Here is an 11,738-nt window from a genome sequence, read left to right as displayed (position 1 = left end):
ATTCTTCTTCTTCTTCTTCGGAAGGCCCTCCATGAATGACCAATTCCTGATCTCTTTCCCAGAATTTTATCTGTAAGTGCAAAGAGGTAAGATCTGAATCCAATTGAGTAAGCACTGCTCGATCATTGTAGGCAGTTGGATTCGTAGGAATGTAGTTGGTCTTCAGCTCTTCAACCAGTTGTGCCAACTTTTTGGCTCTTATTAGATCAAAGAAATAATTTTTTCTTTGCAAGGCCTGCACGATAGTGGCAGCTTTGACTATCCTCAAGACAATTTCTTCCAGCCTGATAAACTTCTTCAGCTGGGACTTTCTCTTTAGTTGTTTTGCAAAAGTATGAGTTCTGTACATAGTCCATGCATCATAAGTTTTCAGTTTGGTTGTGGCAAATGAATTTACCTGTTCCCAAATGAGGTCGATATGGGTTTGAACTGCATTTGTTGGCCTGGGCTCTTCAATCAACTTGCCCTTCCCTTTCTTGTCGGTGAGAATGTGTGGAATGTTCAATCCTGAACGAGTAGTTTCCACTGTCTCCCGAATAGAGATTCCCTTTGGTCGAGCAGGAGCAAAGAAAATAGGGCGTTTAACTGTTTTCAGAGAGGACATGATCCTAACTGACTCCTTCTTTAATGGGTCAGTTGTTCGAGGCAACTGATCTTTTGCAGAGGCTTCAGCTGAAACGGTTTTTAATAGAATAGCCTGAATAGGTTGTTGAGCGTCCGATGATTTCAACCTTTCAGTAGGAATAGATTCCAGGGAAGCTATTGGTTTTGTCTTCTTAGTTCTAGGCTTCTTGACAACCTGGGGAGACAGAGTTTTCTCCGATTCTGATTCACTTATAATCAACTTTCTCTTTGTAGTCTTCAGTTGAGTCAGCGCTTTTGCCCTTTTTACATACTTGGGAGAAGCCTGTTGAGCTCCAATTTCCTTTTTGATCTTAATGAACTGATCAGGATTGAGATCCAGTTTGGCCTTGGGTGGCAACACATTTTTGGCATTGAAAATTTTGAATTTGGATGATCTCTCCGAATCATCAGCCACCAATCCTTTAACTTTCATCAGGTAGCTTAACTGAACAGCGAATCCCTTGGACTGCTTGTTGGATTGAAACATGTTCTTCAAAGTGTTGAAGATGAGGTGCTTCCAGTTGAGTCGTCGGTCGGCCATAATAACAGCAAGGGCCTGAAATTTTTCCAAGGTTAAAGCAGCAAAGGATCCTGCCTTTGCCAATAGCCCTTTGGCTACAATATCAGCCAGTAACTGAACTTCATGTTTCAGTTCTTTCTTTGGATCAGAGACCTTGATTTTCCGTCCATCAGCAGAAAGAAGAGTTTGCATAGCTTCAACATCTGATGCTTTGACTTCAGCAAGGTGTGCCAATCCATCAGACGGCAACAAAAATGTTTCTCCGAAAGAGTCTTCAGATAAGGTCAACAATTGACCATTAACAGTAGAGGTGATGATACCATCGGGATTGACAGAACCATTGGAGTAGAAATCAAGAAGTTCCTTCGGATAGATCTCCTGGGAAGATTGTCCCAAAAACATTCTGAGACCAGCAGATTCAATCTTCAGAAAAACGTTCTTAACATCAGCTTCCTGAACTGATAAAACTGAGTCAAAATCAATGGCCATAGCATTCAACATATGAGCTGGGATCTGGTTTGCCATTTGAACTGAATGATTTCCTGCGAAAGAGAATTCTTGAATTTGTTTTTGCTCTGAGAAATTTGGATAAGCATAAAGAAGAAGAACTGAAATGGGGCGGGTAAAGTACTTATGTTCGTGACTGTTCGAATTATAGGACACGTGTCAGTCGAAAAAAATTTTGAATAAAAATATGTGTACGTGTGCTATAAGCGTGTGTGCAAAAAGTGAGTGGTTTTAAAATAGGCCACGTTATGAAACTGCAGTCACGTCAGTTGATTTGGAATATAATAAGTTTTTCAATTTGTTAACTTATGTGAGAAGATTTGTAAAACAACCAACTGAACGATCAGTTGTGAAACTGATCCGTTTCGGTTGAGAATTTACAAATAATTGTCTTCTCAGTTAACCTCTTAAAAACTAATATTTCCCCTTAATGGGTGCGCAAAATAATTAAAAATGACGATAAAAATAAATTTAAAGCTTAAGGAATTTATAGTTTGCTGGAACGTGCACGGCCCTTCAGCTTCCATAACTCTCGGCTATAAATAGAAGTAACACAGTTAGTTTCAGTCATATTAGTGAAATATTTAAGATAAAAGAAATGGCTGGTGCGAGTAGCTCGAGTGCTTCGCCGTTTTCTCTGGAGGCCAGGAAGGCTGAGATAGAAGATGAAGTCTTCTATGAGAATCTTCAGTACTGGGAGAAGTTACAAGAACTTGAGTTCTTGTATAACACTGGAGAGGCTACCACTCCTGAATGGGTGGCAGAGCTGAGGAAGGTGCGGGAGCACTTGCACATAGCTGAGTGGATTGACGTCTTTAAGGATGGTCATAGTTATCAGCTGATGCTCCGGAAGGAATTGAAGATCCTGAGGCGCATAGCTTATTCACACAGCTTTGCCAAGACGTCCACTCCACCTTTATCCACTTGGTTGAAGATGTGGATAATTGATGTAGAGGAAAAAGATTATGCTGTAATGCGAGCTAATGTTTATGCTTGAATAAAATATTTATTTGAGTTAATTTTGTCTTTTTCTTTCCTGCAAATTGGCAATTTCATTAGTTGTTGTAAATGAATTACTAACTGAACAAATGAACTGTTAAAGAATTAATATTAGTTGACTGTAAACTGAAATCAGTTAAGATTTGAAAACCAAACTGAAATCAGTTGAAAAAAAAATGAATCAACTGGTAATTAACAAACTGATATCAAATAAGCAACTGATAGATAAGAAGCCTGGGTAATTGAGAAAACGCTTTGTTGGCTTGAGACTCTTCAACTTCTTGGACATTAAATGTACATGTCTATAAATAAGATAATAGCAGTGAGTTGTGAGATAATATCATTTAAACATGGCAGATTCTGATATTTCCGATGCTTGTAGTAGTACGCATGTTCACGTTACTGAAGAAACAAGTGCTTATTTAGAAGAGTTGAAGAAGAAGATGGAAGAATATGTCTTGAAAAAGGTGATGTCAACATGGTTCAAACTTCATGAGTTGGAGAGAATAAGTAGTAGTGGTGCGACTCCTTCTCGAGTTCAAGCATCAACAGCTAGAAGATACTTGGAACAATTTGAAGTCAGACATGTTACAGAGCTTGTCGATGACAAGGTTCTGTTACAAGCAATGCTGTGGAAAGAGTGTCATGTGATTAAGAAGATTTCTATAACTAAATAATTCTCTAGAATCCGAATTTATGAATTGAACAATTTTATTACAGAATAGCAGGATTCAGTTGGTTCTGAATTGTCTACTGTAAGATGGAATCGTTTTTATTCTTAATAACATATCATTTTCAGTTTATTGTTGTGTCCTTATTTTCTGCAGACAATTTCATTAGTAAAGTTGCATTAACAATTTTCTTATGATAAATCAATTAAACCAAGAATATTGCGAAAGTAAGAAAACTTAGTCTCGGGTAATGGTTTGGTGAAGATGTCAGCTGCTTGTTGCTCAGTTGATATATACTCCAGTCGAATGTCCTTCTTCAAAGCATGATCTCTAATGAAGTGGTGTCTGACATCTATATGCTTTGTCCTTGAGTGAAGAACTGGAATATAGGTAATGGCAATAGTGCTCGTATTGTCACAAAATATGGACGATTCATTTGTAATTACTCCATAATTTCTCAGTTGTTGCTGGATCCAGATCAGTTGTGCACAGCAACTACCAGCAGCTAGATATTCTGCTTCAGTTGTTGAGGTAGCTATAGATGTTTGCTTCTTGCTGAACCAAGAAATCAGTCGGTCTCCAATAAACTGACATGATCCACTTGTGCTTTTACGATCTAGCTTACATCCTGCATAATCTGCATCTGAATATCCAACTAAATTGAAAGAAGAGTCTTTAGGATACCATAATCCGACATTTTGTTTGCCCTTAAGATATTTCAAAATTCTTTTGGCAGCTGAGAAATGTGATTGCTTAGGATTTGCTTGAAATCTATCACACATACAGACAGCAAATACAATATCAGGACGACTGGCAGTTAGGTACAACAATGAACCTATTAAACCTCGATATAATGTCGCCTCAACTGATATTCCCCCTTGATCAGTGTCCAATTTTACTGATGAGCTCATGGGAGTATTTGCAGCTGAACATGATTCCATGCCAAATTTCTTCAGCACCTCCTTTGTATATTTAGTCTGACTGATGAATATACCATTCTCTAGTTGCTTCACTTGAAGTCCAAGAAAGAATGTCAGTTCACCCATCATGCTCATTTCAAACTTATCCTGCATTAGCTTAGCAAACTTTTCGCATAATTTGGGGTTAGTTGACCCAAATATGATATCATCAACATAAATTTGAACTAATAAAATGTGATCATTCTTAGCAAATTTGAACAAGGTCTTATCAACTGATCAAACAAAAAAATCATGATCAGTTAGAAATTTTGAAAGAGTTTCGTACCAAGCTGTGGGAGCTTGTTTCAGACCATACAGGGCTTTGTTCAAATGATAAACATAATCAGCTAAACTATGATTTACAAAACCTGGAGGTTGTTCAACATATACTTCTTCCTGCAGCTGACCATTTAAGAAAGCACTCTTCACATCCATCTGGTATAATTTGAAGTTCTTGTGTGATGCATACGCAAGAAAGATTCTTATTGCCTCCAGTCTTGCAACTGGTGCATAAGTTTCATCATAGTCAATTCCTTCTTCTTGCCTATATCCTTGTGCCACAAGTCTTGCTTTGTTGCGTACAACTGAGCCGTATTCATTCAGTTTGTTCCTGTACACCCGTTTTGTACCTATAATAGTTTTTGAAATTGGTCTTGGAACTAAGTTCCAGACATTGTTATGAGTGAACTGATTTAGCTCTTCTTGCATTGCATTTAGCCAGTTTGGATCAGCAAGAGCTTCATCAGTTTTCTTCGGTTCTAGTTGTGAAACAAAAGCTGAATGGATAAATAAATTTAGCATTTGATTTCGAGTTCTTACTGGATTTGATGGATTTCCTATTACCAGTTCAGGTGGGTGTGATTTTTTCCATCTGTACTCAGTAGTTGTTGTATCAGCAATTTCTTCAGTTGGTAACTGCACACAATTTTCAGTCTCAGTTGGTGCTTCGTCAACTGGTATTTGAGTGTTATCATTATGCTCTGTCAACTGATCATCAGCAACGACTTCCAGCACATCTGATTGGTCTAGTACTTCTGGTTCAGGTGTTTGAGGTATGTTTTGATAGCTATAACTTTCATTTTTGTCATCATCTTCCAAATTGATATCTGTAAATCGATCAGCTAGCTCAACTTGATCAGTTGGCTTATCAGTTAGTTCAGTTTCATCGAAATCAACATGAGCTGATTCTTCAACATTTAGGGTTTTCTTGTTGAAGACTCTATAGGCTATACTAACTGATGAGTATCCAAGAAATATTCCCTCTGCAGATTTAGCATCAAACGCTTTTAAATAATTTTTACCATTATCAAGGATAAAACATCTGCAGCCGAATATTTTGAAATAAGTAATTATACTTTTTCTTCCATGCCAGATTTCATATGGAGTTTTCATATGATTCTTATTAATCATTTATCTATTCTGAGTATAACACGCAGTGTTTACTGCCTCTGCCCAAAACCTTTGAGAAATACCAGAATCAGCAAGCATTGTTCTAGCAGCTTCTTTAAGGGTCCGATTTCTTCTCTCAGCTACACCATTTTGCTGAGGAGTTCTGGCTGCTGAGAGCTCATGCTTAATTCCAGCATTTTCTAGAAAATTTGAAAGAGTTTGATTGATGAATTCAGTTCCTCGATCAGATCTGATTCGATCAATTCCAACTGATTTTTCATTTAAAAGTCTTTTGAAGAGCTTTATCAGTTGTGAAGCAGTATGGTCCTTAGATTTGAGAAAAATAACCCAAGTAAATCTTGAAAAGTCATCTACGACCACCAAGGTGTATTTCATTCCCCCTAAGCTCATGACTGGTATAGGACCAAAAAGATCCATGTGCAACAGTTCTAAGCATCGGGATGAAGATTTACAACCCTTGTTTTTAAAAGAGGATCGTACTTGTTTACCATACTGACATGCTGAGCAAAGTTTTTCTTTAGAAAAATCTATTTTGGGCAAACCAGTTACAAGTTCATGTTTACTCAGATAGGCAATGGTTTTAAAGTTTAAATGATTTAGTCTCTTATGCCACAACCAGTTTTTAGATGACTTGGAAGCAATAAAACAAACTGGTGCATAAGTTTGATCATTCCAACTGACTTTATATGTGTTTCCACAACGTTTGCCAGTTAGTATGATTTCATCAGTTGAAGTTTTGACTGAACATGAATTTTTGTCAAATTGTACTGAGAATACACTGTCGCATAACTGACTGATACTAATCAAGTTATACTTCAGGTTTTCTACTAATAGAACATCTTTAAAAGTAAAGTTACCATGGATAAGCTTACCCTTATCCACAGTTCTACCTTTGGAATTGTCCCCGAAACTGATGTTTGGACCACTGTATTTGTTCAGTTGAGATAGCACACTTGCATCTCCTGTCATGTGTCGCGAACATTCACTGTCCAAATACCATATTGAGTTCTTGTTTATACCTGTTATCTGCAATCATACACATAATAAAACTTGGTACCCATACTTATTTGGGTCCTGAGCTGATTAGTCCCTTAGGAACCCACACTTGGATTAGTCTAACAGACTTTCCTGTAGTTGTATTCCAAATTGTTTTTCTCGGCTTTTGCGTGCATGGTGTGTAGTGTACAGATGATACATTATGTATTTTAGGTTTATTCAACTGATTGTTTAGTCTGTATCTCTTCTGAACTGGCTTGCAGTTATAGTAATTGAAGTAGCTATTTGAATAGTTTTTGTGAAACCTCTTTGATGACTGACTTTGTGAATCAGTTGAGGATTTTTTACTATAACCAATCTCATATCTTCTAGCCTTGTTCATATTTACAGTAGGTTGCTCAATCAGCTTACTAGGCTCAATTTGTTCTTGTACAACTGCTGATTTAAAAAAGTGAATATATTTCCATTTGTCTATTTTTAGCTTTGGTTGAGTGTCATTTGGACACATTTCTGCTTGAGTGTTGAACCCTAAACCAGTTTTATCAGAAACTGATTTTTGTGAATTCTGCATTTCATTTAGTGCAGTAGATGACTTGTTCCAAGATTGAATGAGCTCAGTCTGTTTTGAGTTTTCAAGAATCAACTTTTGGATTAATAACTGATCTTTGTTTCTTTCTGCTTTTTACTCAGCAATTTCCCTTTTCAGACTCAACCCGTCAACTGATTCATCAGTTTTGGTTTTATTGTCTGTTGGATCAGTTTGCTTTGCTTTGATTTTTCGAATAATGATGCAAGCTTTTGATATTCATTTACCATATCATTTAGTGTTAGAATGAGTTCTTCTCGTGTAAAGTCAGTTGAGCTGAAATCAAATACCTGTTGACTAGATGATTCTTCTTCTGCATCATTAGCCATCAGGCACTTGTCTTCCTCATCATCACTAGAGCTGCATGAGCGTTCTGGTTCTGACTTCTCACTGTCAGTTTCTGCCCATTTAGATTTGCTTTCTTCGGCTAAGAGCACCTCATGTTTCTTTCTGAAGGACTTCTTATCATCCTTGGGCTTTCTTTTGTTCTCATATGATTTCTTTCTTCTATCAGTTGAGCCTTGACTGTCCTTCTTGGATTTAGGACAGTCAGCAATGAAGTGACCTGATTTGCCACAATTGTAACAAGCATTTGTTTCCTCTTTGGAGTAGTTTCTTTGGTATGACTTCTGAAAGTTTCCTTGATTCTTTCTCATGAACCTTCCAAACGTTTTGATGAATAGTGACATAGCATCATTGCTTAACTGATCAGCAGATTTCTCAACTGAACTAGTTGGTTCTGTTCTGACAGCAGAGAGAGCAGTTGTGGCTGCTGGTGTGGATGGTTCTCCTTCTCTGGTTTGCAGTTCGAACTCATAAGCTTTAAGATCAGCAAATAGATCATGAAGTTCAATCTGGTTCAGGTCTTTGGATTCTCTCATTGCCATAGTTTTGACATCCCATTCTTTGGGAAGACCTCTCATTACCTTCAGTGCAACCTCTTTGTTTGTATACACTTTTCCAAGTGCATTTAACTCATTGATGATACTGCTTATTCTTTCATCATACTCGTGCATTGATTCTTCTGCTTTCATTTTGATATTATCAAACTTCTGAACTGCAACTGAAAGTTTATTTTCCTTGGTTTGATCATTTCCTTCACAAAGCTGGATCAGCTTTTCCCAAATTTCTTTTGTTGTCTTACACATCTTTATTTTGCTAAAAGTTATTTTGTCCAGCGTCTTGTACAGAATGTCTTTAGCCACATTATCAAGATTGACTTTTCTTTTATCTTCAGTTGTCCATTCTTCTCTGGGCTTTTCTATTCTTTGTGGTGCCCCTTCTGTTATGGCAACTGCTGTATTAGTTTTCAGAATCTTCATGGGTCCATCAGTTATGACATACCACATGTCATCATCTTGTGCAGCTAAATGAGCCTGCATTCTGATTTTCCAATCATCAAATTCTTCTCTGGAGAACATAGGGATTTTGTTGAATGAAATCATGCTAGCAAGTTTATGGATCAAAAGTATTCAAGAACAAGATTCAACCGCTCTGATACCACTTGTAAGGATTGATTAACGTATCAAGAGTGTTTAGAAGGGGGGGTTGAATAAACACTCACAATTAAAATGAATCTTTTCGAATTTTGAATTCATTTTGGTGACAAACTGATTCTCGGAATCTTGTTGGTCAATGTCAATCAGTTAAACTAAGAGTAGTTGCAGAAAATAACTGACTGAAAGATAGAATACAAAACTGAAATAAAGTACGCAAGGATTGTTTCTGGATGTTCGGAGATTTCAATCACTCCTACGTCACCCCTTCTATCTCAAGGATAGGATTTCCACTTAAAGACTTTGATCGAATACAAGACTTGTACTGACCCACTTCAGTTTGGACTTAACACTGCCAAAACTGAAACTCTTAGCATACAACAGCTTTTATCAGTTCGTGACTGATCTTAGCACAACTGATATAATCTTGATTGAATTACAAAGTGCTAACACGCTCAAAGTGTAGCTTTAGATGCTACTGATATATCTGATATACGTGAGCTGTGAATTGTGATTTTAGCAGCGTAATAGCAAGCTTCAATAATGCGTTGATAGTTCTACTTTTCAGCTGCTTTGTTCACTTATTTATATGCTTCCTTTCCAACGGTAACTTGAGATGAATTTGAATCTTTGTATCCGTTGATTTTTTACTTGATTATTCCTTGGATATTGTTTCCTTCATTTATTGTGATGCGGCATCTTAACTGCTTTCGCCGAAATGCGTTGTTCTAAGCTGTATTGATTTAAGTGCGGCGTTGCAATCTTCTATGTCTCTTTGTCGGTTGATCGTTCTTTCCCGAGACATGTTTAGTTGAAGGAAGCATACGGCTGAATATATCAACTGATCGGTTTCCAACTGATCAGTCAGCTGTCTTCTAGAATTCAATTAAGTTCAACTGATCAGTTTCCAACTGATCAGTTGGTTTTCTTCGAAAGTTCAGTTCAGATGGGTTCGGTTGCCTTAGATAATATGCGCGATACTCTTCAGTTAGGCAAGCTGTATAGATCGAATATTTGATCAGTTAGTTCCAATAAATAATCGGTTTGTCAAACATCCGAAATTAAGTTTCCAACATAACTTTTAATTTGTGGAAGTGTTCCTAAATTAAAAGTTGGCTAAATAAATAATGTATTTGAAAATTGTGATTTTCATAAACATTATTATGGACTAAATTAAATTAATTCAAGTGTTGAATTAATTAAACACTAGTGGACCTAGTAGAGTCCAAATAATTAAATTAATTCAAGTGTTGAATTAATTAAATAACATTGGGTCTTGTAGAGCCCAATTGGAATAATTATTTAACTAGTGGGCTTGAGTAAATTCAAGTAAGATTTAATTGGTCTCAAATTTTTTCGAGACAATTTAAATAAAAGTCCATGAGCCTTGTAATTGTTACAAGCCCAAGTAGAAGAAATGCAAGGGTGGTGAAGGGTTGGAGGCAACTTTTCAATATCCAAGGCATTACATGCACATGCTCAACTCAACTTTTTCATACACCAAGAAAAACATTCCTCCTTTTTCTCCACACACCTCTTGGCCGAAATTTTCTTCTTTTTTCTTAAAAAGTTTTGCTACTTCATTTCATGAAATAAAAGCAAACTTCTCAAAGAAAATGCCTTACATTTTCTAGTGCAAGTGTAAGGTGGATTTAGCTTGTTGGTGGTGAGCTTGGTTTTGAGCAAGGAGTGCTCAAGGGAGGCTTGAAGACTAGTCTACCATTCAAGAGCTAAGGTGTTTAACATCTTAGTTGGAGCCATCATCAATCTCAAGAGATTGATAGGTAAAATTCTAAACACCCTATGTATGACATTTGTGTATTTTCGTATTTGCTACACATTATAGCATTGAGGTGCTCAATTTTTGCCTTGAAAAACAATTTTTAAAAACTTCCGTTGCGCTTTCGGGCACCTCAATCGATCCTCTTTCACATACAAGTGATCTCCGGTCATGCTTTACCGGGTGGATTTGTTCTTGGTCATGCTTTAACGCTTTTCAATCCTGATCTAAACCCGGTCATGCTTTACCGGGGTGGATATGTCCTCGGCCACGTTCAACGACTTCCAAACCCGTTCATCATTTGGTCACAAGTGTAACGACCCGAAAATCAGATTACGTATAAGTCATGCATAATTTCTATTATTTGATTAAAATGAATTTTTATTTAAATATGAAGTGTTTTATTTATTTTAAAAGAAGATGTTTAGTTTTATCTTTACAGGGTAAATACGCGAGGTCGGACCGGAGTTTGGAGATTTAAGATAAAATTAATAATAGGAAAGATATTCCTAAATTTAATTAAGTCAATGAATAATTTAATTTAAAGAAATAGAATGTTTTAAGATTTATTAAATTAATTAGAATTAAGTTGTTAAATAAATTCTTTTAGGTTCAATATTTAATTAAAGCTTAAATAAAATAGGTAAGCAAATGGGGGTGAATTAATAAAGGTCAAATATATTCAAGAAATTTAAACATAGCATTTAAACATTTAAATTTGAGGTCATGTATGCTATGCAAGATTTTATCCTAAATGGAATTGTTAATTCACTAGAAAATATAATGGGGGGTATTAAACCTTAAGCATTTAAAATATGAAACTAAAGTAATAGTATACCATGCAAATGAGTAATAATTTTCGGTTAAGACAATTCAAAGGTGTAGTAAATCTATTCATGTTACTCTCAATGACCATTAAGGTGAATTCATTCCCTCACTTTAATTCACTAATTAGTAGTAAATTCAAATGTAATAATATACTTCATTTCCCCTTAACCTATGAGCCTAGAAAATGAGCTGATCGTGCATTGAGAATAAGAAAATGTATCAGCCAGCTAGAGGAGGAAAAACAATTCCAATTCCATTCTATTCCTTCACTTGTAACTCTCAACTAAATGCACTTCAATGCCTATTTATCACCTCCTATAATACTCATCTCTATTGTCTAGCAATCACACACCATTACCTTC

This window comes from Primulina huaijiensis, chromosome 10 (genome assembly GCF_012295235.1).
Source record: "Primulina huaijiensis isolate GDHJ02 chromosome 10, ASM1229523v2, whole genome shotgun sequence".
Taxonomy (NCBI): domain Eukaryota; kingdom Viridiplantae; phylum Streptophyta; class Magnoliopsida; order Lamiales; family Gesneriaceae; genus Primulina; species Primulina huaijiensis.
This window is presented reverse-complemented; position numbering follows the sequence as displayed.